Genomic DNA, 27,797 nt, shown 5'->3' with positions numbered 1-27,797 from the left:
CAGATTCCAAATTACTGGACTTTATCACTGGTTCATCAATCTAGCAGTCTTTTAAAACTGATAAGGACTAAACAGAGCAAGATGGAGTGCAGTGCAGTTTCAATCAACTTTGCTTTCACATATTATACCACCCCTTAAAAGTCTCCTGCTCTCTATTCCCTTCCTATCGTTTGGCTCCACTATACCATGCCCACATCAACTAATGATAATTCTGATATTGTCTATGCTTTTAGCTACAGAAGACTTTAGTAACAATGCTCAGGAATAAGCATGACACCAACAGTTCAATCTCCCCTTAAAATTCCACTGCTTCTTGGGGTTCCTCAAATAATTTATCATTGACCAAAATATCTCCAGGGCTAAGGCTCACTTATTCTTTACGCAATGTCCTGACACACCAACAATGTCATAGATCAGCCCACTGTGGCAAAGTATACACCTGAAAACTGAAAATTGAAATCCAATAATAAGGAGTCACTACATCTACTCTGAAAAAACTGAATTTTTTTATACCATCATGAACAGGTCGGAATATGAATGAGAGGCTGCTAAGCAGCTCTCTAACATCACATTCTACAAGCCATTACCCTCTGATCCCACTGAGGGTTACCAAAAGAAACTACACCATCTGCTCAAGAAACTCCCTGAAAAAGCACAAGAACAAACCTGCACAGACATAGCCCTAGAACTCCGACCAGGGGTATTCTGTTACCCAAGATCCATAAACCTGGAAATCCTGGGCGCCCCATCATCTCAGGCATTGGCACCCTGACAGCAGGATTGTCTGGCTATGTAGACTCCCTCCTCAGGCCCCATGCTACCAGAACTCCTAGCTATCTTCGAGACACCACTGACTTCCTGAGGAAACTACAATCCATCGATGATCTTCCTGAAAACACCATCCTAGCCACAATGGATGTAGAAACCCTCTACACCAACATTCCACACAAAGATGGACTACAAGCCGTCAGGAACAGTATCCCTGATAATGTCACGGCAAACCTGGTGGCTGAACTTTGTGACTTTGTCCTCACCCATAACTATTTCACATTTGAGGACAATGTATACCTTCAAGTTAGCGGCACTGCGATGGGTACCCGCATGACCCCACAGTATACCAACATTTTTATGGCTGACGTAGAACAACACTTCCTCAGCTCTCATCCCCTAACGCCCCTACTCTACTTGCGCTACATTGATGACAACATCATCTGGACTCATGGAAAAGAAGCCCTTGAGGAATTCCACCATAATTTCAACAATTTCCATCCCACCATCAACCTCAGCCTGGACCAGTCCACACAAGAGATCCACTTCCTGGACACTACAGTGCTAATAAGCGATGGTCATATAAACATCACTCTATACCGGAAACCTACTGACCACTATACTTACCTACGTGCCTCCAGCTTTCATCCGGACCACACCACATGATCCATTGTCTACAGCCAAGCTCTTCGATACAACCACATTTGCTCCAACCCCTCAGATAGAGACAAACACCTACAAGATCTCTATCAAGCATTCTTAGAACTACAATACCCACCTGCTGAAGTGAAGAAACAGATTGACAGAGCCAGAAGAGTACCCAGAATTCACCTACTACAGGACAGGCCCAACAAAGAAAGTAACAGAATGCCACTAGCCATCACCTTCAGCCCCAACTAAAACCTCTCCAGCGCATCATCAGGGATCTACAACTTATCCTGAAGGACAATCCCTCACTCTCAGATCTTGGGAGACAGACCAGTCCTTGCTTACAGACAGCCCCCCAACCTGAAGCAAAATATTCACCAGCAACCACACATCACACAACAAAACCACTAACCCAGGAAACTATCCTTACAACAAAGCCCGTTGCCAACTCTGTCCACTTATCTATTCAGGGGACACCATCATAGGGCCTAAACACATCAGCCACACTATTAGAGGCTCGTTCACCTGCACATCTACCAATGTGATATATGTCTTCATGTGCCAGCAATGCCCCTCTGCCATGTACATTGGCCAAAGCGGACACTTTTCTATGTAAAAGAATAAATGGACACAAATCAGACGTCAAGAATTATAACATTCAAAAACCAGTCGGAGAACACTTCAACCTCTCTGGTCACTTGATTACAGGCCTAAAAGTGGCAATACTACAACAAAAAAACTTCAAAACCAGACTCCAACGTGAAACTGCTGAATTGGAATTAACCTGCAAACTGGACACCATTAAATTAGGCTTGAATAAAGACTGGTAGTGGATGAGTCATTACACAAAGTAAAACTATTTCCCCATGCTTATTTTTTCCCCCTACTCACACGTTCTTGTCAACTGTTGGAAATGGGCCATCCTGATTATCACTACAAAAGTTGTCATCGTCCCCCCCGCTAATAGCTCACCTTAACTGATCACTCTCGTTATAGTGGGTATGGCAACACCCATTTTTTCATGTTCTCAGTGTGCGTGTGTGTGTGTATATATCGGGCTCAAAGGGTAGTGATCAACGGCTCCATGTCTAGTTGGCAGCCAGTGTCAAGTGGAGTGCCCCAGGGGTCAGTCCTGGGGCCGGTTTTGTTCAATATCTTCATAAATGATCTGGAGGATGGGGTGGATTGCACTCTCAGCAAATTTGCGGATGATACTAAACAAGGAGGAGTGGTAGATACGCTGGAGGGCAGGGATAAGATACAGAGGGACCTAGACGGATTGGGCCAAAAGAAATCTGATGAGGTTCAATAAGGATAAGTGCAGGGTCCTGCACCGCAACAGACTAGGGACCGAATGGCTAGGCAGCAGTTCTGCGGAAAGGACCTAGGGGTGACAGTGGACGAGAAGCTGGATATGAGTCAGCAGTGTGCCCTTGTTGCCAAGAAGGCCAATGGCATTTTGGGATGTATAAGTAGGGGCATAGCCAGCAGATCGAGGAACGTGATCGTCCCCCTCTATTCGACATTGGTGAGGCCTCATCTGGAGTACTGTGTCCAGTTTTGGGCCCCACACTACAAGAAGGATGTGGGTAAATTGGAGAGAGTCCAGTGAAGGACAACAAAAATGATTAGGGGTCTGGAACACATGACTTATGAGGAGAGGCTGAGGGAACTGGGATTGTTTAGTCTGCAGAAGAGAAGAATGAGGGGGGATTTGATAGCTGCTTTCAACTACCTGAGAGGTGGTTCCAGAAAGGATGGTTCTAGACTATTCTCAGTGGTAGAAGAGGACAGGACAAGGAGTAATGGTCTCAAGTTGCAGTGGGGGAGGTTTAGGTTGGATATTAGGAAAAACTTTTTCACTAGGAGGGTGGTGAAACACTGGAATGCGTTACCTAGGGAGGTGGTAGAATCTCCTTCCTTAGAAGTTTTTAAGGTCAGGCTTGACAAAGCCCTGGCTGGGATGATTTAATTGGGGATTGGTCCTGCTTTGAGCAGGGGGTTGGACTAGATGACCTCCTGAGGTCCCTTCCAACCCTGATATTCTATGATTCTATGATCTCTTCCTACTGTATTTTCCACTGCATGTATCCAACGAAGTGGGTTTTAGCCCACGAAAGCTTATGCTCAAATAAATTTGTTAGTCTCTAAGGTGCCACAAGTACTCCTCAGTCTTTCTGCTGAAAGAACTATTTTTCCCTGAAGTGCATCTATGATTAATGATTCATGACACCACAGATGGCCTGTGACGGAGATAAGGCTATATAATCTGATGATCCCTTCTGGCCTTAAACTCTATGAAACTAAACACGTCCTAAAGGTTTTGCAGACACGATTCTTTGAAGGGAAATCCTGTGCACGTACAGGTCTCTTTAGAACAGTGTTCACCAACCGGTCGATCGTGATTGACTGGTCGATCCTGGAGACTCTACCAGTCGATCGTGATCTCCAGCCTCCGGAAGGCTCCCTGCCTGCCCTGGCTCCAGATTACTCCCAAAAGCAGCTAGCGCAGCCCCGGGGGAGGCTGGGGTCTCTGCGTGCTGCTCCTGCCCACAAGCACTGCCCCCACAGCTCCCATTGTCAAGGAATGGGGAACTACAGCCAATGGGAGCTACAGGGGTGGTGCCTGCAGAAACAGGCAGCATGCAGAGCAACATGCCCCGCTGCAGGGGCGTGTTGGCTCCTTCCAGAAGTGGTGTGGGGCTGTGGCAGGCAGGGGCTTAGCCCCGCTGCGCCAGCCGGGAGCCGCCTGAGGTAAGTGCCACCCAGCGGAAGCCTGCACCCCAGCCCTGAGCCCCCTCCTGGAACCAGCACCCCATACTCCCTCCTATACTCCAAACCCCTTCCCCAGCCCTGGGTCCCCTCCCAGAGCCCACACCCCCTACCCCCTCCTGCACCCAAACTCCCTCCCAGGGCTTGTACCCCTTACCCCCTCCTGCACCCAAGCCCCTGCCCCAGGCTCAGCCCGGAGCCCCCTCCTACACTCCGAACCCCCTGGTCCAGCCCAGGGCCTGTACCCCCTCCCAACTCCGTCCTAGCTCAAGGAAAGTGAGTGAGGGTGAGGGAGAGCGAGCGACAGAGAGAGGGGAAGATGGAGCAGGGTGGGCCTTCGGGGAACAGGTGGAGTAGATCCTGGGTTGCACTTAAATTCAAAAAGTGATGTGTGTAAAAAGGCTGGAAAACACTGCTTTCAAAAAATGGAAAGAACAGGGGCATCATCTTGAGCAACGGAAACTCCTATTTATAAACCTATGCTAAGCAAGACAGCCTGTGCCACCGTAATTACTTGTAACGGATCTGGAACAATGCTCAATTCTGCTGCGCAATACACTAAATGTAACCCTAAGTATAGCCTAAATGAGAAATTGATAGTGTGATTTTTTTAACTCAAGATAATGAAAAATCTAATATTTTTTATTATTTTGCTCCTGTTGCTGTTTTCATGCCCTCACCACAGGACTGTGCATACATGACTATAAGTGTGCTTGTGGACACCTACCTACCAAGGTCAATTCTAGTATCCCTACTAACCAAACTACAATGCACTCAATGAAGAGTGACCTCAAAAGCTATACATTTTGATGAAACAAAAGAAGTTACACTAGTTCAGGCCTGTGCACACACAATATCACAAGACAGTCCATCAGCACCCACAGAGTAAAGCATTGAGCACATTAGAAACACTTAAGAAAAAATGGACTACTGGACAGCTCCCAGTTCAGCTTACACTGGCAAGTGAGTTAAACGTGACCAAAAACCCCACAATCTGCTGGCAAATGAGCAGCTCAGCCCTTTGGAGGCGAGGGCATTTAAAACATCACTAAGGAAGATTCTGTCACAGGTATTTTTTGTAAGTCAGGGACAGGTCACAAGCAATAAACAAAAATTGGCGGAAACCTGTGACTTGTTCCTGACTTTTATTAAAAACACCCAGGAGGGGGGTGGGTGGGTGACACACAAAAACAGAGCACTGCCAGGGCTTGTAGCTGCTCCAGCCATGTGGGCAGCTCCAATGGCTGGTGGACCAGGGCTGGCTTCTGATCCACTGTTCTGGCAGCCACAGGACTGACAGCAGCTCCAGCCCTGCCCTAGAAAAAGTCACGGAGGTCCTGGAAACTCATGACCTCATTGTATCCTTAATCATCACCTTCTCCCTCACACAACCGCCTCTCTTCACTCTCCATCTAGCCATCCTCGATCCTGCCTCTGCTCTCAGTAAGCTTTAGTCCCTCTCCTGCTGGACTTGAGGAGCATAGGGACTGTGTAGGAGAGTGATAAGGTCTGAGCTAGGCAACACAGAGTTCCTATATGACTGTGACATCTCCAAAAAGGCCTAGAGAACCACTCAGCCAAACTGACATACAAGTTCACATACACACAGATGACTCTAAATGAAACCAGGCAGAATGTACTGGAGGTCCTTTCCTCGATGTCGAAAAAGCCACTGGACACAGAACATAGATGCCTATGCTGGTATGAAACATCCTATTGATAAGCACTGGCTGACAAAGGTTAGCAAGTAGCGCCTTGTAAGTGTTACCCATCATCCAGTTACTATCACAGGGTGGCAACGTGATGACATTCATGAGGAAAGGAAGGACTGTTTGAAAGCTTCCTGGGCCGGAACTTCCTTGACATGAACCACCACTTCCAAACCCTCCCCCATTAATCTACAGAGAATGCTGTGAAATGTTGCAGTTCGTATCTCTACATGCAACTATCATGCTGCTCTCATTCCTTTGTAGGAAAAGAGTTCTCCCAGTCAGAATGCCTTATCAGAATTTGGATAAGAATGTCCACATGGGCAGTTATACCAGTGTAACTATACCACTTTAAATTCACACCACTACCTGATCCCAGGATTACTTCCCCATGTAGACAAGTTCTAAGGAGAGGGTGGGCTGGGACAGAAGGGCTGTGATTTCCCTTCACCATGATAAAGTGCTGATTATCGAAGCCAATAGCTACAAGGAGGTGTGAACTCCCCAATCCATATCCATGGAACCCAGTGACAATCTGAGGCTAAGACCTTCTCTAAACTGTAGAGTTTTTTCCCACAAAAGGCAGCTTTTGGAGACGAAACAGTGGAGGTGTACACTCTGCAATGCCACTTTTGGCGACAAAACTCCTCAGTTTCGGTGACAAAATAAAACCTCGACGAGAGTCACAGGGGTTTTTTTTACGCAAAAGTTTTGTCCCCAAAGTGCCACTGTAGACACCATGCTTGATTTTATTGATTTAACTGGCCTTCAGAAGGTGTCCCACAATGCCGATCCTGACTGTTCTGGTCAGCAGCTCCAACTCCGCTGCCCTACAGACAGATAAGCAACCATTGGCCCCTCCTCCTTCAAAGCCCCAGTGAAATTTCACTTTTTGTTTGCTCGGCATAGAGAGCTCACATCACATCTTCCCAGCTGACAATGGCAGCTCCACACGGCAAATACTCTCCTGCTTGGAGCACTGGAGAGCTGTTGGATCTGCTCTGCATTTGGGAAGAGGAAGCTGTGCAGTCCCAGCTGCACTCCAGTCATAAGAATATTGATACGGGCCGATTTCGCAAAGCTTGTGTGAAAAAGACTATGATCAGGACACACTGCAGTGCAGAGCAAAGATTGAGGTGCTGAGGCAGGCATATCAGAATGCAAGGGAGACAAACCATCACTCCGGTGCTGTGCTGAAGACCTGCCATTTCTATAAGGAGTTGGTCACGATCCTCAGCGGCGACCCCACCTCCCTGTGGATACTTCGGCAGGGCAGGAGCCAGCAGAAAGTGGACCTAATCTAGAAAACGAAGTCATTGACGAAGAGGGGGAGGCAGATGACCATGTGGAACCCACAGCAATGTTGCCCAGTGGTGTGTCCAGTCAGGAGCTGTTCTCCACTCCGGAGGTGTCTAACCAGTCTCAGCAGTCACACTTTGGTGAGAAAGAAGCAGAAGAGGAGACCCCTGGGTAAGTGGTTTTGCTTTGTGAAGTGCGGAGGTGGGTTGAAGGCATAGAAATGTACAAGGTTGGCCGGTTTTCTGTGTGCTGGACATTTCCCCATGCAGCTAAGCAGTATGGCGGAACAGGGTGTTGATGCACACCAAGATTTCACAGGAATCCTCCGAAGAGATCTCAAAGAAACTTTCCTGGAGGAAAGTTCCTTGACAGAACTGCTTTGTTCCTTCCCCCATTGAAGCAAAGTTTCCCGTGCCATTCTGCAATCACTTATGCAGGGACCAAAGAGGCACATAGGCGAGCAGCATAGAGATCAGGGAAGAAACTGCAAGTATGCAGTAGATGAACCCTTGCTCCTACTTACTCTCAGGAGTGAGATATCTAGTATAATGACACCTGCCTGTGGAAAAGGGTGGGAAAATTTAGAATACTGTCCCTAGTCAACTGCTCCACGACCCTTTCATATTGCTTTTCTCCCCACATACAATGCCCCCCACCCCAGGGTAAACTCACCATGCTTGGGGTGTTCGCCCGCATGCGTGCTTGTCACAGGTCAGTGAAAAAGTGGTTGATATGGTACTAGACGTGTATTTTACTGTACTGTTTCAATGTTGTGCATATACTTAGATTCATAGATATTTAGGTCAGAAGGGACCATTATGATCATCTAATCTGACCTCCTGCACAACGCAGGCCGCAGAATTTCACCCAGCACTCCTGCAAAAAACCTCACACCTATATCTCTGCTATTGAAGTCCTCAAATAGTAGTTTAAAGACTTCAAGGAGCAGAGAATCCTCCAGCAAGTGACCCGTGCCCCATGCTACTTAACAATCATGCTTCTGTATAATTTTCCTTGTGCTTCTGCAGATGTGGCCTTCAGAGGCACTCCCTACACATCGGCGGGGCATCTCTGCTGGATAAGAAAACGCCCAAGATGGAGCAAGGAAGACATGTTCCAGGAGGTGATGCAATGCTCAGATGCAGAAAAAAGGGAATGCAGGCAGTGGAGGGAAATCGAAAGGCAGGCCTACGCTAGGGATGCAACTAAGAGGATGATTAAAGTTATGGAGAAGCAAACGGTTCCTCATAACCCTCCAGACAGAGCAGATGCGTGCCCACCCTCTCCTTCAGCACATTCAGAATTCTTTCCCATGCCCTCCCCAAACTCCACCCGCAAATTCCTTTCCGCTGTGTGGGACTTCTTCCTGTCCCGTTCACTCCACCTCCGGACACCTTTTCAAATGATAGCTGGACTTACGCACAGCTCTGAAAGTCAGCCCTCCCCTGGTACTTCCTCTCCCCTCCAGAAATTGCGTGTCTGTGAGGTGTTTTGAATTATAAGAACTCTGTTTCCTGCAAATTGTGATAGCAGATAGCAGCAACAGATACACAAGCAGTTAAATCACTTGCTTACATTAAATCTAGGCCACAAAAATCTCGAGTGCTTCCTTACAAAACTCAATTTCATTAAGCATTGCAATCCAGAGCATAGCAACATACATTACTGGTTCTCATCTTCAAAGTGCTCCATCAAAGCCCCTCTAATTCAAATTGCCCCCATTGTGCCCCTCTACTAGCCCTTGTATCTGGCTGCTCAAAAGCAGCAGCCAGGCGTTTTGCCTCAGCAGTCAACCCCGAGCAAATTTTTCACCCTTTCCTTCACAAATATTGTGCAACGTGAAACATACAGCTATGACCATGGGAATATTATTCTCATGGAGGTCTAACCTGCAATAAAGGCATCACCAGCACACCTTTAATCTGTCAAATGCACATTCCCTGGTCATCCTGCACCTACTCAGCCTATTGTTGAACTGCTTACTGCTACCCAGGTTGCCCATGTAAGACTTCATGAGCTGTGGCATTAAAGGGTACGCCAGGTCTCCCAGGATCACTGTGGACATTTCAACATCCCCCATGGTAATCTTCTGGTCTGGAAAGAAAGCCCCTGCTTGCAGCTTTCTGTACAGGTTGGAGTTCCTAAAGATACATGTGTCATGAACCTTTCCAACCACCCCACACTGAAGTCAGTGAAATGCCCGCAGTGATCCACAAGCTCTTGCAATACCATGGAGAAATACCCTTTTCTATTGATGTACTCCGTCGCAAGGTGGTCCCATGCTAAAATTGGAATATGCATGCCATCTATTGCCCCTCCATGTGCTATTTCACGCACATGCGCTACAAAAGTCATGCGCTATTTCACGCACATTTCCCAGAGTTACAGCCCTGCACACTTGCATTAATGCAGCCCCAACAGTCGAGTTCCCAACTCCAAACTGATTTGCGACCAACCAGTAGAAGTCTGAATTCACCAGCTTCCATACTGCAATCACCACACACTTCTCCACCAAGAGGGCAGCTCTCATTTGGGTGTCCTTGTGCCACAGGACTCTAGTGAGCTCAGCACACAGTTCCAGGAAGGTGGATTTCCTCATCCGAAAGTTCTGCAGCCACTGCTTGTCATCCCAGACTTCCATAATAATGCGATCCCACGACTCAGTGGGCCCAAAAGCGACAGTCCTTAGTCTGCAGCTGTTTCACCTGAGTAACAGCACAAGAGAGGAGACTCTTCAAAGTTTTACAAGCTGAGCAAGATAGTAAATGTTTCATAATGAAGAACAATTAAGTTTGGTATTTACTGAACCATAAGCTATACAAGTTTCAAGTCAGGCACTAGTACTGCATTCATTTGCTATCTTCTGCCTGCAGTGCTTCAGCCTAACAGTCTGGGCTCTAAAGACAGACGTGCACAGGAGGTGGTGGAGGAGGGGAAGTGTTCCTTGTTGACAGGGTGACACAAAGTGGGGATTTCCCCGTTATGTTGTATGTGACCCTATGTGATACTTACTGTTTTCCATGAATGCTGTGTGTGCCTCAGTTCCCCTGTGTATCGCACCAACGTCTAGGTGGTGGGAATAAGGGTGTGTGACTTTTCCAGAAGCTGCTCCAGCTGCCTGCATAGATGCTATGGCCACCCCTTCGTAACCCGAGACCCAGGAGGGGGATGCGACCAGGTGACTCTTGGCCCAGGAAGTGAGACAAAGGCCGGAGGAGGAGCAACAGGCAGGGCAGGGGCCAGGCAGCTGGAAGCGAGTCAGTCTCAGCTGGCTTGGGGAGCAGGGGGCGAGCCAGAGTCCTGGCTCTGGGCTCCCCTCCCCCCCCCAAGATGGACTTGGCTGAAAGTCACTGATTTCTGTGCTAATAAGTTCTGTTCTACGCTGTGTTCCTGTTGACTAATAAACCTTCTGTTTTACCAACTGGCTGAGAGTCATGTTTGACTGCGGAGTTGGGATTCAGGGCCCTCTGGCTTCCCCAGGAGCCCCATTCAGGCGGACTCATTGTGGGAAGCACACGTGAAACGGGATGCTGAATGCTCAGAGGTCTGAACCAGTAAAGTCGAAGCTGTGTAAGTTGCTTGCTTTGGAGACAGTATGCTCAGAGAGAGGAGGCATGCTTCCCCCAAAGTCCTGACTGGCTTCGTATGGAGTAGTTCCAGAGCATCGCCCTGGTGACTCCATGACACAGGGCTTCAGCCCTGGGGTCATCGGGGGCCCTTACACATGCATCTCACGCTCTTGCCTGTTTATTCACCCTCCCAAGGGAACAGCCCTTTTAATACTCCAGCCAGAGTTCTATCAACACTCCTCACACCACTGTAGTTAGATAGCAAGTGCCCCAACGTATACCCTGCCATGCCAGTGCACTTTTTCCAACTCAGTGTTTACTCACCCATCTAAGTGGCCCCACACAGCTATGCTTCTCTGAAATAGCACTCCTTCAGCTCCCACTGCACCCTGCAGTAACTCAGAACATTTAGGCTGTAGCCTCTCTCTCTGTCATTCCCATGGGATAAATATAGACTAACTGATATGGCCATTTCTTGCAATATCTTTGGGACAAATTATTGATTTCAGTTGAACTAGCTATGGAATCCAATGTATTATAAATGCAAAGTTTACATGTTGTTGTTAGATTGTATGTAACTTCCCTGGGGGCGGCCAGAGGGGCACATGGCAATGTTCCCTCTAAATTTTTCCGTCCATGTGTGGAATAAAATTTGTTATGTGCACCGAGGTAACGTGTGCATGTGCACCATCACAAAAAACAAAAAACCTAGATATAATATATATTTTTTAAAAAGTTACCATAGGGATAATTACTCCAGCCAGGACAGGTTAGACATTTTAGAACTCACTACCCAAAGAATTCAATTTAAGTGTAAGAGAGAAATAAAAATTATGACATGCATAGACCAGTCAAAACACTAAAATAACACACTTTGAAAGAATAGAATTACAGAGAATATATGTGTATTGCAGGAAGTACCAAGAAGTAACCACAACAATACTACTAGTATCTGTTGGGAGGTGAGTGTGTCACAGAGACACTGTGTGCACGTGCGCTGGCTGATGGGGAAAAGCTGTGCATGGTCTCTAAGATACTCACAGAAAGCTCCTCTACTCCGTCCTGAGCCCTGTTGCCTCCCCTCCCCTGCTCTGTGGGGATGGGGTACATGGGGGAGAGAGAGAGTGTGTGTGTAACAGACAGAGACTGTGTGAGCTGGCTGCTGGTGAAATCTCAGAAACAGTGCACTGTCTCTTTAAGAAAGGCACTCAGTCACTCACCATTCAGATCTCAGCAGCTCAGAGTCCTCCTGAGCCACGCTGTCCCCTCTGCCCAGCTCTGCAGAGATGGGGTACGGGGCGGGGAGACACCCTGACATCAGCACCCCTACTCTGCTCTGCACAGCCAGATGGATGGAGCAACATGGGGGGAGGGGCACCTGAACACATGCTGCCAACTGTGCACGCTCTCTAATCAGCTGGGCAGCATTTGAATCTCTCCTGCACAGGCACCCAAGCACGCAGCTTACAGGGAACACAGAAACATTGTAAACAAATGCTGGAAAGTATTATGAGCTTCAAAAAACTATATCTTAATGTACCAGACAAGAAGGCACTTTAGGAAGAAACAAAATAAGTGGGTTTCCCAGGAAGGGCAAGAGGAAGGCAGACCCAACCTTTTAAAGCTACAGCCTGCAGAGAGAACCACTGTTTGGCTAATTACCTATTCAAGGTCTTTGTAGATCAAAGACAGACTGTAAAAGGAGGGACTCAGACTCATGGATGTGATTGTTCTGAGCTAACAGCTGTTATGAATTAGTAACCACAGAAAAACCTCTATTGAGGTTTAAAGAACTGTTCACCTACTGGAGCCCTTGTTAGATGTGGGGGTGATTATTGACATGTGTGTTGGTTTGTTTATTGCTAATGCTTTCATGTTAAAAATAAATGTGCTTGTTTAGAAAGAGCTGTGGGGTAACATAATTGTGGGCAACTATACTGTTTATAGTCTCTGAGGAGAAAGCAAAGCAGACCTGCTTAGGTAGTCTGACTTGCTGGGGAATTCGCAGTGTAACAGGGAACTGTGCAGCCTGGAGAGCCAGAAGGGGGGTGAGAGAAGGTCTCCCCACAAGAGAGGTGACAGCTGAGGAGCCGGAAGCCTACAGTGGGTGCCTTTGCTAGACCCAGGAGGGGGAACATAGGTGAAGCTTCCCGGGACAGTGACAGACATTTCTCTCATAAGCCAAGATCCTGATCAGAATGGATAGGTCTCAGGGTGGGGAATAGATGCTCCTCCTGTTTAAACAGCATGGAAAATAGAAGATTACAACATCTAGTAAGAAAGGACAAACTTTTTTTTTTGAGTTCTCTTCTCTAAGGGCTTGTCTACACTTGAAAGGTTATCATTGGCTTCTCTGCTGAGAGTTTAGTGCCATCTGTGATATAGCCCTCTGAACAGAAACTGCTTGCTCCCTCAGTTCACAGAAGCTGAACAGATGTGCAATGATTTTCCATGACTATCAACTAAAGTTTAAATTCAACTAGTGGCCCAAAAGTGATAGGCACAATGTCTCAGCCCAGTCTCACCTTCTTCCAAGTCTTCTTTTACTAAAAGAGCAACAGAGACAATATCAAGGCCCTCACCTGGAATACTGTGTGCAGTTCTGCTTACCACATCACAAAAAAGGATTGCAGAAATAGAAGAGGTTCAGAGGTGGACAATTAGTGACTGGAAAGGCTTCTGAATGACAAGAGATTGAAAAGACAGGCTATCTAGTTTAGAGACAACAAATAAGAGGGCCATGAAAGCAGCATATAAAATAACAAAAGGTACAGAAAAGGTATATCAGGCCCTTATCCTCCCTCATAATAGAAGAATGAAACGGAAAAACATTAAATGCAAACTTAGAACTGGTAAAACAAAACACTTTACACATACAGCTCAATTAGCCTGTAGAATTCATTGCCATAGGATATTGAGACCAAGAGCTTAAGACGACTCTAAAGGATTGAGCATTTATACAGATGATAAAATCGAGAGTTACATTAGAAAGGATTAACAAAGACAGCAATAGCTCAGAAGGGATATAAACCCCCATGCTCCACAATACACACTAACTTTTAATTTGCAGGGTTTAGGAAGAAACTGTCTGGTCTTAGAGGGACCACGAGTCTGATCTGCTATAGAAAATATATCATTCATCATGCTGTTTAATATATAATTAATGTTTTACTCATGATTTGACTCAAGGTGCATTTGGAAATTGAAATTAAACTTTAAAAAAATGCAAAACAAGTTTGAATTTTTTTTATTAATTGAATAAAACTGCCAAAGTTTTCCCCCCACTGAAATCTCCACTAGAAGCAGCTATAATCTTGAGAAGGTTAGATGACTGATGAACAGACTGCAAAAACTAAACTAGAGATTTCTGCTAAATTGAAACCTAAAGTAGTTAAGGAAAAAGCTTTTCCATGGAACAGAAACTGAAAGTACTGACATTTAGAAAAAAGCACTAATATTATCTCTATTATAAAGACTGAAAGTGATCTAGATGCTGAATGCAGTGCATCAGATATTGTGCCATATTTACAAAGCTTGACCTCAAAAGTTAAAGATGTTTTCCATCTGATTCTGTACAGAAAAAAGCAGCTTTCAAATCATTAGTTAAATTTTACGAGTGTTCATTGTTCCCTCTTTGTTAAATTGTTTAAAGGTTGGCAACTTCAAATTTAGTTTTAAACAGGTTTAGCGTTTGTTTGTTTTTTAACTCAATTTAAAAATGCATTTAAAATCAGATTTTTTAAAACAATCCACCTTGGACAGATGCCAGTTAAGTATACTGTGTATGAACAAAACGTACAGAACTTGAGCCAAGGCAAGCAAAGGCAACAACTCTGGTGTTTGTGAATGTAAATAACAAGAAACTAAAGACGGGTGACTGTAGAAGCACGGCCAGGTCCCATCCACCCAACAGAATCTGTGCAAGATCTGTGCATTTGTTATTAGCTCACTCTGCCTGATTTCAAGAGACGTTCCTTCTCCTTGAGGGTCTGACTAAAACAATACTGCATTTAGGGTAACATTTTGACAGACTGGGCATCAGCAGACTGCTGTAGCAGCACTTCCAGTACGGATCTGAGAAGACCAGAGCTACAAGCATGTACGCAGAACTTCCATGAATAGACAGACAACAAAGAGCTGAGAATCAAACAGAAGGGACCACTGTGATTATCAACCCTGACCTCCTATATAATAGGCCAGAAAACTGCCTGTCAAGGTTCCTCCCCCACCCTGAACTCTAGGGTACAGATGTGGGGACCTGCATGAAAAAACCTCCTAAGCTTATCTTTACCAGCTTAGGTCAAAACTTCCCCAAGGTACAAAATATTCCCCCCGTTGTCCTTGGACTGGCCGCTACCACCACCAAACTAATACTGGTTACTGGGGAAGAGCTGTTTGGACGCGTCTTTCCCCCCAAAATACTTCCCAAAACCCTGCACCCCACTTCCTGGACAAGGTTTGGTAAAAAGCCTCACCAATTTGCCTAGGTGACTACAGACCCAGACCCTTGGATCTTAAGAACAATGAACAATCCTCCCAACACTTGCACCCCCACTTTCCTGGGAAATGTTGGATAAAAAGCCTCACCAATTTGCATAGGTGACCACAGACCCAAACCCTTGGATCTGAGAACAATGAAAAAGCATTCAGTTTTTTACAAGAAGACTTTTAATAAAAAATAGAAGCAAATAGAAATAAAGAAATCCCCCCTGTAAAATCAGGATGGTAGATATCTTACAGGGTAATTAGATTCAAAAACATAGAGAACCCCTCTAGGCAAAACCTTAAGTTACAAAAAAGATACACAGAAATAGTTATTCTATTCAGCACAATTCTTTTCTCAGCCATTTAAAGAAATCATAATCTAACACATACCTAGCTAGATTACTTACTAAAAGTTCTAAGACTCCATTCCTGGTCTATCCCCGGCCAAGACGACTACAGACAGACACAGACCCTTTGTTTCTCTCCCTCCTCCCAGCTTTTGAAAGTATCTTGTCTCCTCATTGGTCATTTTGGTCAGGTGCCAGCGAGGTTACCTTTAGCTTCTTAACCCTTTACCGGTGAGAGGAGCTTTCCCCTGGGCAGGAGGGATTTCAAAGGGGTTTACCCTTCCCTTTATATTTATGACACTGCCCCACAAAAATTCCTAGAGCAGAGCTTTTAGAAAAAGATCCAATCTTGATTTAAAAATTGTCAATGGGGGAGGATCCACCATAAGCCTTGGTAAATTGGTATAATGAATAATTACCCTCACTGCTAAAAATTTAGGCCTTATTTCCAATCTGAATTTGTCTAGCTTCAACTTTCAGCCACTAGATCATGTTATATACCTTGGTCTGCAGAGCCCATTATTAAATATTTGTTCCCCATGCAGATCTTATTTGCCTTAATTTTTAAAACTTTTCAGAAATACCCATCACTATTTTGATATCGTCCATGAACAGCACTCCAATCTCAGCTGAAGCTCCCATGTTATAGATACTTCCCAGATATCCACTCTGATGAGGCTGAAACATAGAAAATGCAGTTCAGCATCTGACAGCAAGAGAAAAAGCAAGAGCATGGCTCTCACCTTTAGATCAGCAATTAAATCCCCTACAGGTCAGCTGTTATGAAAGTCACAGGGCAGCATTCTCTGTAGAGAATGTTGCACTGCCTCTCTCCCCATCCTATAGAAGCTCTCCTGATGCTTACTGCCTTCTTTGGTCATTACCTAGTGTATTTCAAAATAGTGGTGGCTGCTAGTGCCACAGGGCAGAAACTCATTTCTTTTCTACTTGTCTATGAAGCACCACTACTATCTAAGAATTTGTGGTAACAATATTTATTATAAAAAGAAGAGTACTTGTGGCACCTTAGAAACTAAAATTTATTTGAGCATAAGCTTTTGTGAGCTATAGCTCACTTCATCGGATGCATACAGTGGAAAAACGGAAATATTTATCACTCAAGTCTGTGCTGACAGCCAGTTTCTAGCAAACAAGTGCCCGAATCACAAAAACCACTGGTAAGCTGGATCAAGGGCCAAGGACTAAATGGGTCTTGGAGCTTGAATTTACTTCTCACCCTAGAGGAAGAAGACTGTGGTACACTGGTAGAGCAGTGTGGAGGAACATTGCCTGGCCCCTCTGCTTGATTCATCTCATCTGTGACTAAAGACCTTCAGTCAGAAGGGCTGTCAAGCCAGCAACTTTCACTCATGCTAAACTCACAAAACAGAAAAAAATACCCAAATTATTGCCTAGTTCTAGAGTTAGCATTGTAGGGTGATTTAGAAGTGGTTCACCCACCATCCCACTAACCAGAATTGTTCAAACACAACAGAATTACTATTCAAACCCTGGAAGCATCGCATCTCTCAAGCACCCTCGTGCTGAACTGCATTTCCCGAGTGAATCTCCAACTAGGTCACATTGTCAAGATGGTGCGCTCCTATTTGATTATATTTAAGCAACAACTATAAAGAGGGACTGGACTTATCTTTGCATTTTAGGATATCACTGCAGCCTCCTCCAAGGAAGAGGGGTGATTTGGAGAGTAACCCACGATATACACGGCTGATAGCTCCTCTTAGCATGTAATTTAACTAAGAAGAGAAGCTACAATTTTCTCATTGCTGAATGTTCGCTGCATCTACATGTGCAAATGCTCATGTTGTGTAAAGCAAAACAGGTATCTTCAGTAAGCCATGCAAGTTCTTTCAGTGAATACTTGCCAGAATGCAAAGCCAAGCCAACACAGTCCGGAGGGGGCAGGAAGTTGGCCTGAAAAAACAGTTTTGTGGGGAAGGGAGTGGATATTTTAAACTAGAGGAACATCTATTTCATTTGCGCTCTAGCTGCGTAACAGGCCATTGGATTGGTAAGGTTTAAGACCATACTTTCCCCTGTGTTTACACATGGCCAGTTCACAGCCACACTCCACAGCGATAGTCTGCTGGGATGCAACCACTCACACTATTCTCTGCCAAATGTAGTGACATCCTACTGGGCATGTAGGAACAGCCTGGGACCTTGCAGACTGCTTTACACCACTTACCTGGCCCACATGCAGGCTTTGTATTGGTATAACATATTGGTTAGGACTTAGGAGTAGGATTTCAACAAATAGTTACACCCTTACAAGTCCTACTGTGGATGCAGTTATGCTAGTATAAAGGTGTCTTACACTAGGGCTTTATCTACACTACCAAGTTTTGTTGCCAAAACCTGCCTTTTGGTGACAAAACAGTGAGAGAGTACACACTGCAGTGCGACTTTTGTTGGAAAAAATGCCCGGTTTTGGCAACAAAAAACTTCCACCCCTATGAGAGACTTTTCTCTTTTCCCCTCCCTTTACTGTCCACAAAGAGCCAGTGTAGACACCGCTGGTTGTTTTGTCAACAGAACTGGCTTCCTCCAGTATCCCACATTGCCCGCCCTGATCGCTCTGCTCAGTGTTTTGATCTCCGCTGCCCTGCAGGCATGCATCCCTCCCCTTTCAAAGCTGCGGGAAGTATCTGACAACTGAGTGTGCTGTTCCGTTTGGGGAACAAAGAGCAAATCATTGGAATGCTCCGGTTCTGCCCTGCACTAGGAACACAGTGGCAGACAGATTGCTGTCGCAGGGACACAGGAAGAAGAGACTGCTGTGCTGCTCTGACATTCCTCAGCATGGAGCGCTCCCAGAGCTATTCATGATGCCACTCCAGGCAGCCGAGGAGGCTGTGGGAGAACTCAGAGGGAATCCTCCCAAGATGCACAGCGATCAGCTCCGCCTTCCCACAACACCACACTGTGGGATACATACCCACAGTGCATTGCTCACACTGTCGATGATAGTGCCTACAATGTGGACATGATCTGCTGACAGAGGGAGCAAGTGTGAACACCCTTAGGCTATTTTTGTTTTGTCAACTTTTGGGTGTCAACGTAAGTTTTGTCGACAAAACTTGGTAGTGTAGACAAAGCCTAGTATAATCTATTCTCCTTTCCTTACAAGACTAGATATACCAGTAGAAGCACCTTTACTCTGATAGAACCACGTCCACACCTAGAGGGACAGAGAGGTTGTAGCACTTTAACTATACTGGTTAAATTTAGTAAACTACTGGTAGAGTTAAAGCGGTACAATTGTGTGTGTACACAAGCCCACAGAAACAAGTCAATTTAACCTGACTTAGTCCTCCAAAACTTCATTCTCTCTGTGCACTCTGAGGGCATGTCTACACTTAAAACACTGCACTAGTGCTTAAATGAAGATGCTCTATGCTGACAGAGTTCTCCCATTGGCATAGTTAATCCACCTCCAAGAGGCAGAAGCTATGTTGGTGGGAGAAGCTCTCTCGTCAACAGAATGCTGTCTACACAGGTGATTAGGTAAGTATAGCTGCATCAATCGGGGGGTGGCTTTTTCACACCCCAAACAATGTGGTTATGCTGACAAGGTCTGTAGTGTAGACCAGAACTAGGTAACAGCTGATAGTGTCTGCACAGGAAGCACTGACAACTAGCACTTAAGCTAAAGGAACTGCACTCACAAGAAAAGCATTAGTTTCCAAAGAGCATCACTCAGAAGGCTGAGAAACAAACAAGAGTTGCTACCTGTGTCCCCAGGAGGCCTTCAATGCCCACTGGCAAAGGGCACACCATACTGTAACTCATCTCAGGCCTGACATGCTCACTACCCCAACAAACTGTTGTCATAAAAATGTCTCTAAAATGTCACATAAGGTATCAGATTTAAACTGGTGACATGCTGGTCCTGAAAAATCCCTGCATGTTGTATGCACAGGTTGTGTGTAAAGAGTTATATGGGTGTGCTAAAAAAGTGTTCTTAAAAATGTGCTTGGGAGGCAACCCAGCCTGGCCTACACAAAGCAATGTGGATTAGCTGTCTGACCAGCTGGATTACAGGCAGAGGACAAAGAAAGTACATTATATACAAGATAAACAAGGCAACCAAGTTAACAAGCAACAGAGGAATCAATTTAGTAAACACACCACCAGGGTTCCAAGTCTGAAACCCACAGGAAGTCTTCCTGGCTCTTGAGACAAAGATAATGGACTCTGGAAAACATAAGGGGAGGCAACAAGACATTCTAGTTATCCACCACTTAGGAGACATATGGAACAGCACCCTCAGAGCCTGTGAAGGTTGGATCCTCTTAGCCTGAAGGGGAGGAGCTCCTGAATTTGCTGTAAGCGAGCAACTATTTTAGGCAAAGACATAACTTGCTAGAATTAAGTTTTAGTCACTAGAAAGCATGTTTTGTTCTGTCTGTAAGTAGACCTCTTTTTATTTTTTTGCTTAGTGTCACTTAAATCTCTGTTCTCGGTTAATAAGGGTATTCTTAGTTTTACTATAAATCATCCCAGCGCTGCTATATTAAGGCAAGTGTGAGTCCTCAACAAAACGAACGGTCTGGGGTGTGCTCTGTCTCTTTGGGGACAGTGAACTTACTTTCTGTGAGTGTCCAGTGAGAGGAACTGGACACTGCAAGGAGATGTCTCTGGGGAGCTGGCGCTCACTGAATGTTGCCTGCAAAGGCAAGGTTCAGACTGGCAGAGCCTCGAGGAGTTTGCTGGCAATCAGACAAGCTGGAGTGTCAGGAAGCTCACGCACAGCTTAGCAGCAGCAAAGCTCTCACTTGCTGAGGCAGAGGGGTAACAGTGACTTACAATTCTGAATGTCCTGAGCAGAATGTCTCTCTGCCCCATCTGAGCAACAGAGCAGCACAAGCACTACTTGTGAAAGGGGTCTAGAAAGCAGGGCTTGGAGCGGCCATGGCTAGCAATCTCCAGCTTTTAGCCTTACCCCTGGTAGCAGTCGTAGCAATCCTAAAAAGGGACACTGGCCAGCCTCCAGCTTCGCACTTCAGTCACATCAAGGACAGTGAGAACACTGTTAGCAGCCTGCTCCCTACTTGAGCCAGAGCCACTTTTTCCATACCTTGGACTAGGTTCCTTCTGTTTCTAGACAGCAACAACCTATTCTTCATGACAACTGTAAATCGAAGTTTTTGATAGGATTCCCAAAGAGATTTCTGCTGTATTTTCCTCACACTCTCCCTTTCTCTAGGCCGCCCATCTGAGAACTAGCCAAGGACCCTTACAATTTACTCTGTTGTTTTGGGGGGTTTTCTGAGGCAAGACTCCTTTTCAGAGAATGTGGGAACACATGAACAGAAGTAGCCATCCTTATGCCAGTCATCACATTATATAAACTAATGAGTACAGCTTTGCTGAGCTGTTACACAGTAGACCAGCGGTTCTCAACCAGCGGGCTGCAGGCTACATGCGGCCCAATTAGCACACAGCTGTGACCCAGCTCAGCTGTGTGCTAAAGGCCAGCCAACATGGGGTGAGGGGAAGGGGAGGGGAAGGGGAGGGGGGTCCGGACAGCCAGCCGGCCCCATGGGAGGCGGTGGTCTGGGCTCAGGGCTGCCGCTGCCCTGCCACCCGACCCCCGTGGCCAGGTAACACATTGTGGGTTGCATATGTGGCCCACAATAATAAATAAGTGGAGAACCACTGCAGTAGACCCCCAGAGCCAGGGACAATGCTCAAATTTTGCCCAACAGTTATGTTGACAACTTGGCACATTTGCAAATTAAACAGAAAATGGAGAAGGTTGCAGCTTGCTTTCAATGAGAGCAACATATCAAGTCCCAAAATTCAACACTCAACGTTGACCCAAATGTCTTGGCTACACCATATGCTAGTCTTCCTTCAGCAACTGCCGGTAATTTCGTTGACTTGAATAGGTGGTGGTTTCCCAGCGAGCTAAGCGAGGAACTCCTTAACTTCCTCTTCCAGGGCCCAGATATCTCCTTCGATTTTCCTGATGACAATCATCCTCCTATTGCCACAGGTGATGTCCTTATATAGACTGGAATTTTGTGCCTGCAGGAACGTCTCACAAAGGAAGGAAGGGCAGGTGAAGTATCTGATGGCGCTCTCCAGCTAGACGGGATGGGGTACTGGGTATGTTTGGAGGGAGCAGAAATTCTGGTGGGTGGAATGAGTGTCTCCACAAATTTATATTCTTCAGTGGATTCCAAAATTCCAGAATAATGGGGGTGAGGGGTCTCAGGTTTGGCCTGGGACTGGCTCTGCAGCAGTCACCGGGCCCCCGCTAGGGCTACGGCCGCCATTTTGCTGTCGCGTCTGGCTGGTGTTGCCCAACTTCTGAATGCTTGATTTTGTAACCTTACCATTCTTCTAACATTGTTTTAATGTGCAATATAAAATAAGGTGGAAGTCATTTTACTCTTAGTATCTGTCAGGAGAAGCAATGCCAAAAGACGAACAACAATTTTACATTCTAGAATTTAGTACAATAATATTTGCCAAGTATTGTCATGCGCCCTAGTGTTGGAGAATCATATCCTGAGAAACCCTATAGTAATGCACAAATGCAAGGCAGAAGAGATGTTTGTGTATGCATCGCTAGGTCATTACACTGCTAATCCTAAAAATAAGAGCTGCGCGACAGGGAATCTGAGCAAATGCCTGTTGCTGGTGGATGAATGCTGCTTCAAGGGAGAGGTACACCTGAGTGGCTCTTGGCCCACTGTCAGGTGGTTATCTCCTTCCCCCACTCCATCTCAACCACAGACTGTTCATTAACAGGAGAGGCTGTCACATGGGAAAGTTGTGAAGAACCAGAGCTGGCTGCTGCAAGCAGCAAGCCAAGGACCTCACTGGGAAAGGTACATCTCACACTGTTCAGAAGAGACTCCCAATAGTAACTCTGATCTCCCCCTGCCCTTGTAGCCTTCAGCCTTCCCCACGCAGTGTCCTCTTCAATTCATGTGGTTACCACCCCAAGCAGCTGGAATGTGATGGATTCCAGAGAAGGAGCAGAGGGTGATATTTCATACTGTCCCAAATACTCCTACCACCTTTAAATGGGAAGTGAAGCCAGAAGATGTAAACAGGAAACTGTAAGCCAGTGAAGCAAACCTAAGCAGTGTAAGACTGCCTGAAGCTTATCTAAGTAAAAAGCTGCATTGAAGGACATGGGGAAAGTATGAACCATCATTTGAAGATACTGGGGGAAGATAGGTTTCAGAGTAACAGCCGTGTTAGTCTGTATTCGCAAAAAGAAAAGGAGTACTTGTGGCACCTTAGAGACTAACCAATTTATTTGAGCATGAGCTTTCGTGAAAGCTCATGCTCAAATAAATTGGTTAGTCTCTAAGGTGCCACAAGTACTCCTTTTCTTTTTGGGGGAAGATACATTCCCTAGCATACTCAAAAAACCAAAGAGAGACCCTGAGTTTTATGTAATTCAATCTCAGCCTAATGTTGCCTCCATGGACAGTTCATGTGTTTAGTTTTCCCAAAACACATCAACTTTAATTACTCAAGGCCCTGAAATGAAAACAAAAGATTCAGCTCTGAGCTGAGCTATCACAACTCAAGAAATATTTTACAGAATTCTAAGGGACAGGGAAGAAGACATAAGAAAGCTGCAGACTCCTAGGGACATCTATCTCAACCCTAACTACGTAGTCATCTTAACAGTGAAACTGCCAAGTGGGTAAAAGAGACTGATTTTAGCACTACTGAGATGTGAGATTTTTTTAAAAGAGGAATCTGAGCCCTAGCTCTTAGGGAATCTGTATTGCAGTTAATATGGCAAACTGAGAGCCATTTACTCAACATACACATCTTTACTAATTTAGCAGATGCATATGCACAGCTCATAAACAGAACCTGCTCTAAGCATATTGGCATATGGGGTTTTTATGACAAACTGTCAGCCAACTTCAGATAAACTAACTTGCTCACTCTTAAAAAAAACAACCAAAACAAACAAAAACTGTTAAATGAAGACAGAGCAATATACACAAGATCATACCATCCATGAAATCTGTGCTGTATTAGTAAATAAACTGCCATTTTGGATTCAGCTTTGGGAAGAGTTAAACCCAGGTGACTGGATGGAAGAGCAGCAGCTAAGGTGGCAACATGCCATGACACAGGGTAATTGGGAAGGTACCACAGATATACCACAGCACATTTACAGAGAGAAACATGGGCAGCAGGCTTAGAGCATTAAGACCCTCAAGGGTTATAGATCCCATCACTAGTTCAAATCCAGTCCAGGTCAGAACTGAGCAAAAGCCAGTAACCATGTCTCACATGGTCTAGCCTGACTCCTATCTGGTGGTTCACAAATGTTGGTCTCAGTCCAATTCCCCAGCCCAATGGGCAAACAAGCATATTGCATCTCCAAGGATGTCAAGCTGGCACCTTTTATTAGAATTAAAGCTTCCTTTAATGAGCACACCTGTCTCTTTTTTTTTTTTTAACATTGCCATTCGATCAACATGCCCTCTCTGTACCAGAGGTTCAACTCAATGTAATATAAGTCACTAGACAGGACAGCGTTATTACGATGCTCGCTCCTAGTAAGGTAACACCTGTCAAACAGAGAGATCCCATGGCCAGAGTCCCGTAGAATGTCGCGTTAAACAGAAGTTCGCTGTTATAACGATCGCTGTTTTGTCCCTGACATTTACATGGCACGGATTGTAAACCCGGTAGAGCCTCCTCCTGAATAAACAAATAGTGCTAACAACGAAAGGAACCGTCCTTTCAACGTCTGGGGAAACATTATAACAAAGCCCCCCCAAAACCATCCCCACCCGCCGCCGCGGTGAGACAAGACCGCACTGTGCCTCTCGGCCCCGGTCCGTTCCCAGCCCCGCGCCCCCCCCGGCCCGCTAGCCCCTCCCCCACCCGTCCCGGCGCCTCGGAGCTGTGCATATGGATCTGATAAATTAGTAAAGATGTGTATGTTGAGCCCTCGGGCGACCTCACTCACCGGGACGGGCTCTCCCTGCCGCCCGGGGGACGCGGCGCTGGGACCCCCGGTTCCGGCTCGGTCCTGGCACCCCCTCGCCCGCTCCTGACCGTTCGAATCAACAACAAGATGGCGGCGCCCGGAAAGGCGGAGACTCCACCGCCTGCCGTCATAGTAACCGCGCCGGCCAGGTCCCCGCTTCCCCGAGAGATGCACCAATCACAGCACGAGCCCGCCCGCCCGTGCGCCGCCAGAACGTTGACAAGCTAACGGAGCTGTCCTTCAAACACTTGAACCAGGGTCGCCCCGCTAGCTGAGCCGCCGGCGGATTCCAGACACACGCTAGGTACACGTGACGCGCCTGTCCTACGGAGACCGCGACCATTGGCCAACAGAATCGGAAGCCATCCAATCACGGCGCGGTATGAGGGGAACAAGCTCTAAACTACTTTCCATGACGCCTCTGTACACCCCCTGGAACCCGCCCTCTGACCCCCTCAAGGGGACCCACCTGCCCTCAGATTTCTTCCCTCTGACCCTCCCAATGGGACCTGGCCTCTGACCCCTTCCCTCTGATCACCCATTGGGTCCACCCTCTGACCTCTTCCTCTGACCCCCTGTGAGGGCATAGGGAGTATTAACCTGGTAATGTTGCATGGGGGTTTTACTAGTTTACTGTCTTCTGCTAACACAGGGCGTGCCTCCGTTTCCCTGGGGTATTGCACCAATACTAGATGGTGATGGGAAGTAAGGGTGTGACTTCACTGAGGGCTGATACTTGACGGTCACCATGTAAATGATGACAGCTGCCCTTCCTAATCTGAGCCCAGGAGGGGGTTGGGGCCACTTTCTCCCTGGGAACTGGACAAAGGCTGGATGAGGGGCTGGGTGAGGCAGTAGGAAGGAGTTTCAGTTTGGAGCTGGCTGGGGAGTCAGTGGGGAGGCCCAGAACCTGATTTCCCCCACACGCGATGACAACTGGTGGGAGCGGTGGGATGTACTACACTCCGTGGATGGCGCTTTCTGCAGTAAGTGACTGGGGAGCAGTAAAAGGAAGAGGGATTAACGAGAACCAGGTGTACTGAAGGCTCAGAGAGGAGCGGTTTCAGGAGGCGGAGGAGCTACGCTTAACCCATGGTAGTGTGTGACCAGAAAGAAGAACTGTTGCGGTAACGGGGTCCCCTTGGGGACTATGGTGAGCGGTTTCAGGGGTGGGGGAGTCTGCGGCTTGACCTTGGGAGAGAAGTGGTGACCTGGAGAAGGGCTGGCACAGAAACTGGGGGGGAGCTGAGAGCACACTAGCCTGAGTCTAGAACAATTTGGGAACAGTGGGGAAATGTATAACCATCTCCTTAAGAGGGACCTTGTAGAGCTGTGCAAGGGGAGGGGGCTTCGCAGAGGGAAGGCCACCAAAGCACAGCTGATTGCCCAGCTGGAGGAGGAGGATCGCTTGGAGGAGCTGATCCCTGTCCCTGAGGGAAGCAGCCCAGTAGATGCAGTGCCAGCACCGGTGTCTGTCCCAGTTGGGAGTGGTCAGACTGCTGCCAAGGGCACTCCGAGGCCCCTCCTACCTATGGCTTGGGGAGGGGCTAGAAGCAGCCAGGCGAAACCCAGGGACACCGTGACCCCCACGGCCAGCAGGGGATCCTCACAACCAAGCTCCCCATCACTGGAGCTGAGGCAGCTGGAATGCGAGAGGGAGATAAAACTGAAAGAGCTGGAGGATCAGGAGAAACAGCAGCAGCATGCACTGGAGTTGGCAAAGTTGAGGAGCAGAGAGCCCTCTGCTGCGGTGAGTGAGGGGGGACCCAGGACTACATGCAACTTTGATAAGCACATGCTGTCCTAGTTTAAGGAACGGGAACATGCTACAACAGTGGTTCCCTCAACTCACTTAACAATATCATTAATCTGTCCAACCACACACTTAGCTCGGCAGAAGAGTCTGTCCTATCTCTTTCTGCCCCACCACTCCCACGAACATGATACAGTTCTGCGGTGATGAGGAAGCCTACTTTCATGGACTCAGACCATATGTTGGGGCCAGGAGTGAGAGCCAGTCTGCCAACTCGCCCATCTGGCTAAACAGCTCTATAGCCTTGGGACCCAGGAAGGTGACTAGACACCGGAGCCATTCCAGAGGGCCAGCCTGGTTCCAATTGCCAGCCTTCCCAAATGCCATGAAACAGTCATCTATATCGCCCCCTCCTTAAGCTGGGGCAGCAATTTAGAGTCGAGTTTCTCTGTGGAATTGGCACCCTGAGGTCCACTCCCACTCACCCCTAGACGGGTCCTTCTGCCTCTCAGCTCAGCCAACTTCACTGTATGCTGCTTCTGTCTCTCCTGCTGTTCTGCCTCATGCCGTCCCTGCCTCTCATGGGCCTCTGAGTCCTTCGATCTCAACTCCAATGCCCTCTGTCTCAGAGCCACCGACGGGGAGCTGGTGGAGACCCCCTGCTGGATGGGGACGGTGACAGAACTTGTTACCACAGAAATCAGTGACTTTCAGCCAAGTCCATCTTGCGGGGAGGGGAGCCCAGAGCCCGGGCTCTGGCCCTCGCCTTGTGCACTGTATGTAAGGGAGCAGTATGACTGCTCACAGCTCCGGTACGAAACTGCAGAGAAACCTGAGTGTCTCTGGTTTAAGTTTAGAAGTGTGAGCAACAAGAGTGATGTAGTGGTGGGAGTCTGCTCTAGACCACCGGACCAGGGGGATGAGGTGGATGAAGCTTTCTTCCGGCAACTCGCAGAAGCTACTAGATCGCACGCCCTGGTTCACATGGGTGACTTTAATTTTCCTGATATCTGCTGGGACAGCAATAGAGCGGTGCATAGACAATCCAGGAAGTTTTTGGAAAACGTAGGGGGGACAATTTCCTGGTGCAAGTGCTAGAGGAGCCAATGGTGGGGGGGGGGGGAGCTTTTCTTGACCAGCTGCTCACAAACCGGGAAGAATTGTAGGGGAAGCAAAAGTGGATGGGAAAAGCGTAAGCAGGAGGATACGGACCCTGGACTTCAGGAAAGCAGACTTCGACTCCCTCAAGGAACGGATGGATAGGATCCCCTGGGGGACTAACATGAAGGGGAAAGGAGTCCAGGAGAGCTGGCTGTATTTCAAGGAATCCCTGTTGAGGTTACAGGGACAAACCATCCCGATGAGTCGAAAGAATAGTAAATATGGCAGGCGACCAGCTTGGCTTAACGGTGAAATCCTAGTGGATCTTAAACATAAAAA

At 46.9% G+C, this 27,797-nt stretch overlaps 1 protein-coding gene and 1 pseudogene across 6 annotated transcripts in view; both read right to left on the bottom strand.

Annotated features, from left to right (window-relative positions):
• Positions 1-24,668, bottom strand: part of IP6K1 (inositol hexakisphosphate kinase 1) — a 124,718-nt gene extending 100,050 nt beyond the window's left edge. For 2 of the 5 annotated variants that reach the window (XM_078853759.1, XM_078853760.1), the window contains exons 1-2: positions 24,584-24,601; positions 19,750-19,815 (exon numbers count right to left, since the gene is read on the bottom strand). The gene's annotated coding sequence lies outside the window, so the exon portion shown is untranslated. Of the gene's footprint in view, positions 1-19,749; positions 19,816-24,583 lie in introns of all 5 variants that reach the window. The other 3 variants (XM_078853762.1, XM_078853761.1, XM_078853763.1) reach the window with 3 other exon arrangements.
• Positions 1-24,670, bottom strand: part of LOC144930737 (ferritin heavy chain pseudogene) — a 38,162-nt pseudogene extending 13,492 nt beyond the window's left edge. Inside the window, exon 1 of the transcript XR_013636063.1 lies at positions 24,584-24,670. The product of XR_013636063.1 is annotated as a ferritin heavy chain pseudogene (transcript). The remainder of the gene's footprint in view (positions 1-24,583) is intronic.
• Between the last annotated feature and the right edge of the window lie 3,127 nt (positions 24,671-27,797).

The sequence above is a fragment of the Lepidochelys kempii genome, chromosome 7, assembly GCF_965140285.1.
Source record: "Lepidochelys kempii isolate rLepKem1 chromosome 7, rLepKem1.hap1, whole genome shotgun sequence".
Taxonomy (NCBI): domain Eukaryota; kingdom Metazoa; phylum Chordata; order Testudines; family Cheloniidae; genus Lepidochelys; species Lepidochelys kempii.
This window is presented reverse-complemented; position numbering and strand designations above follow the sequence as displayed.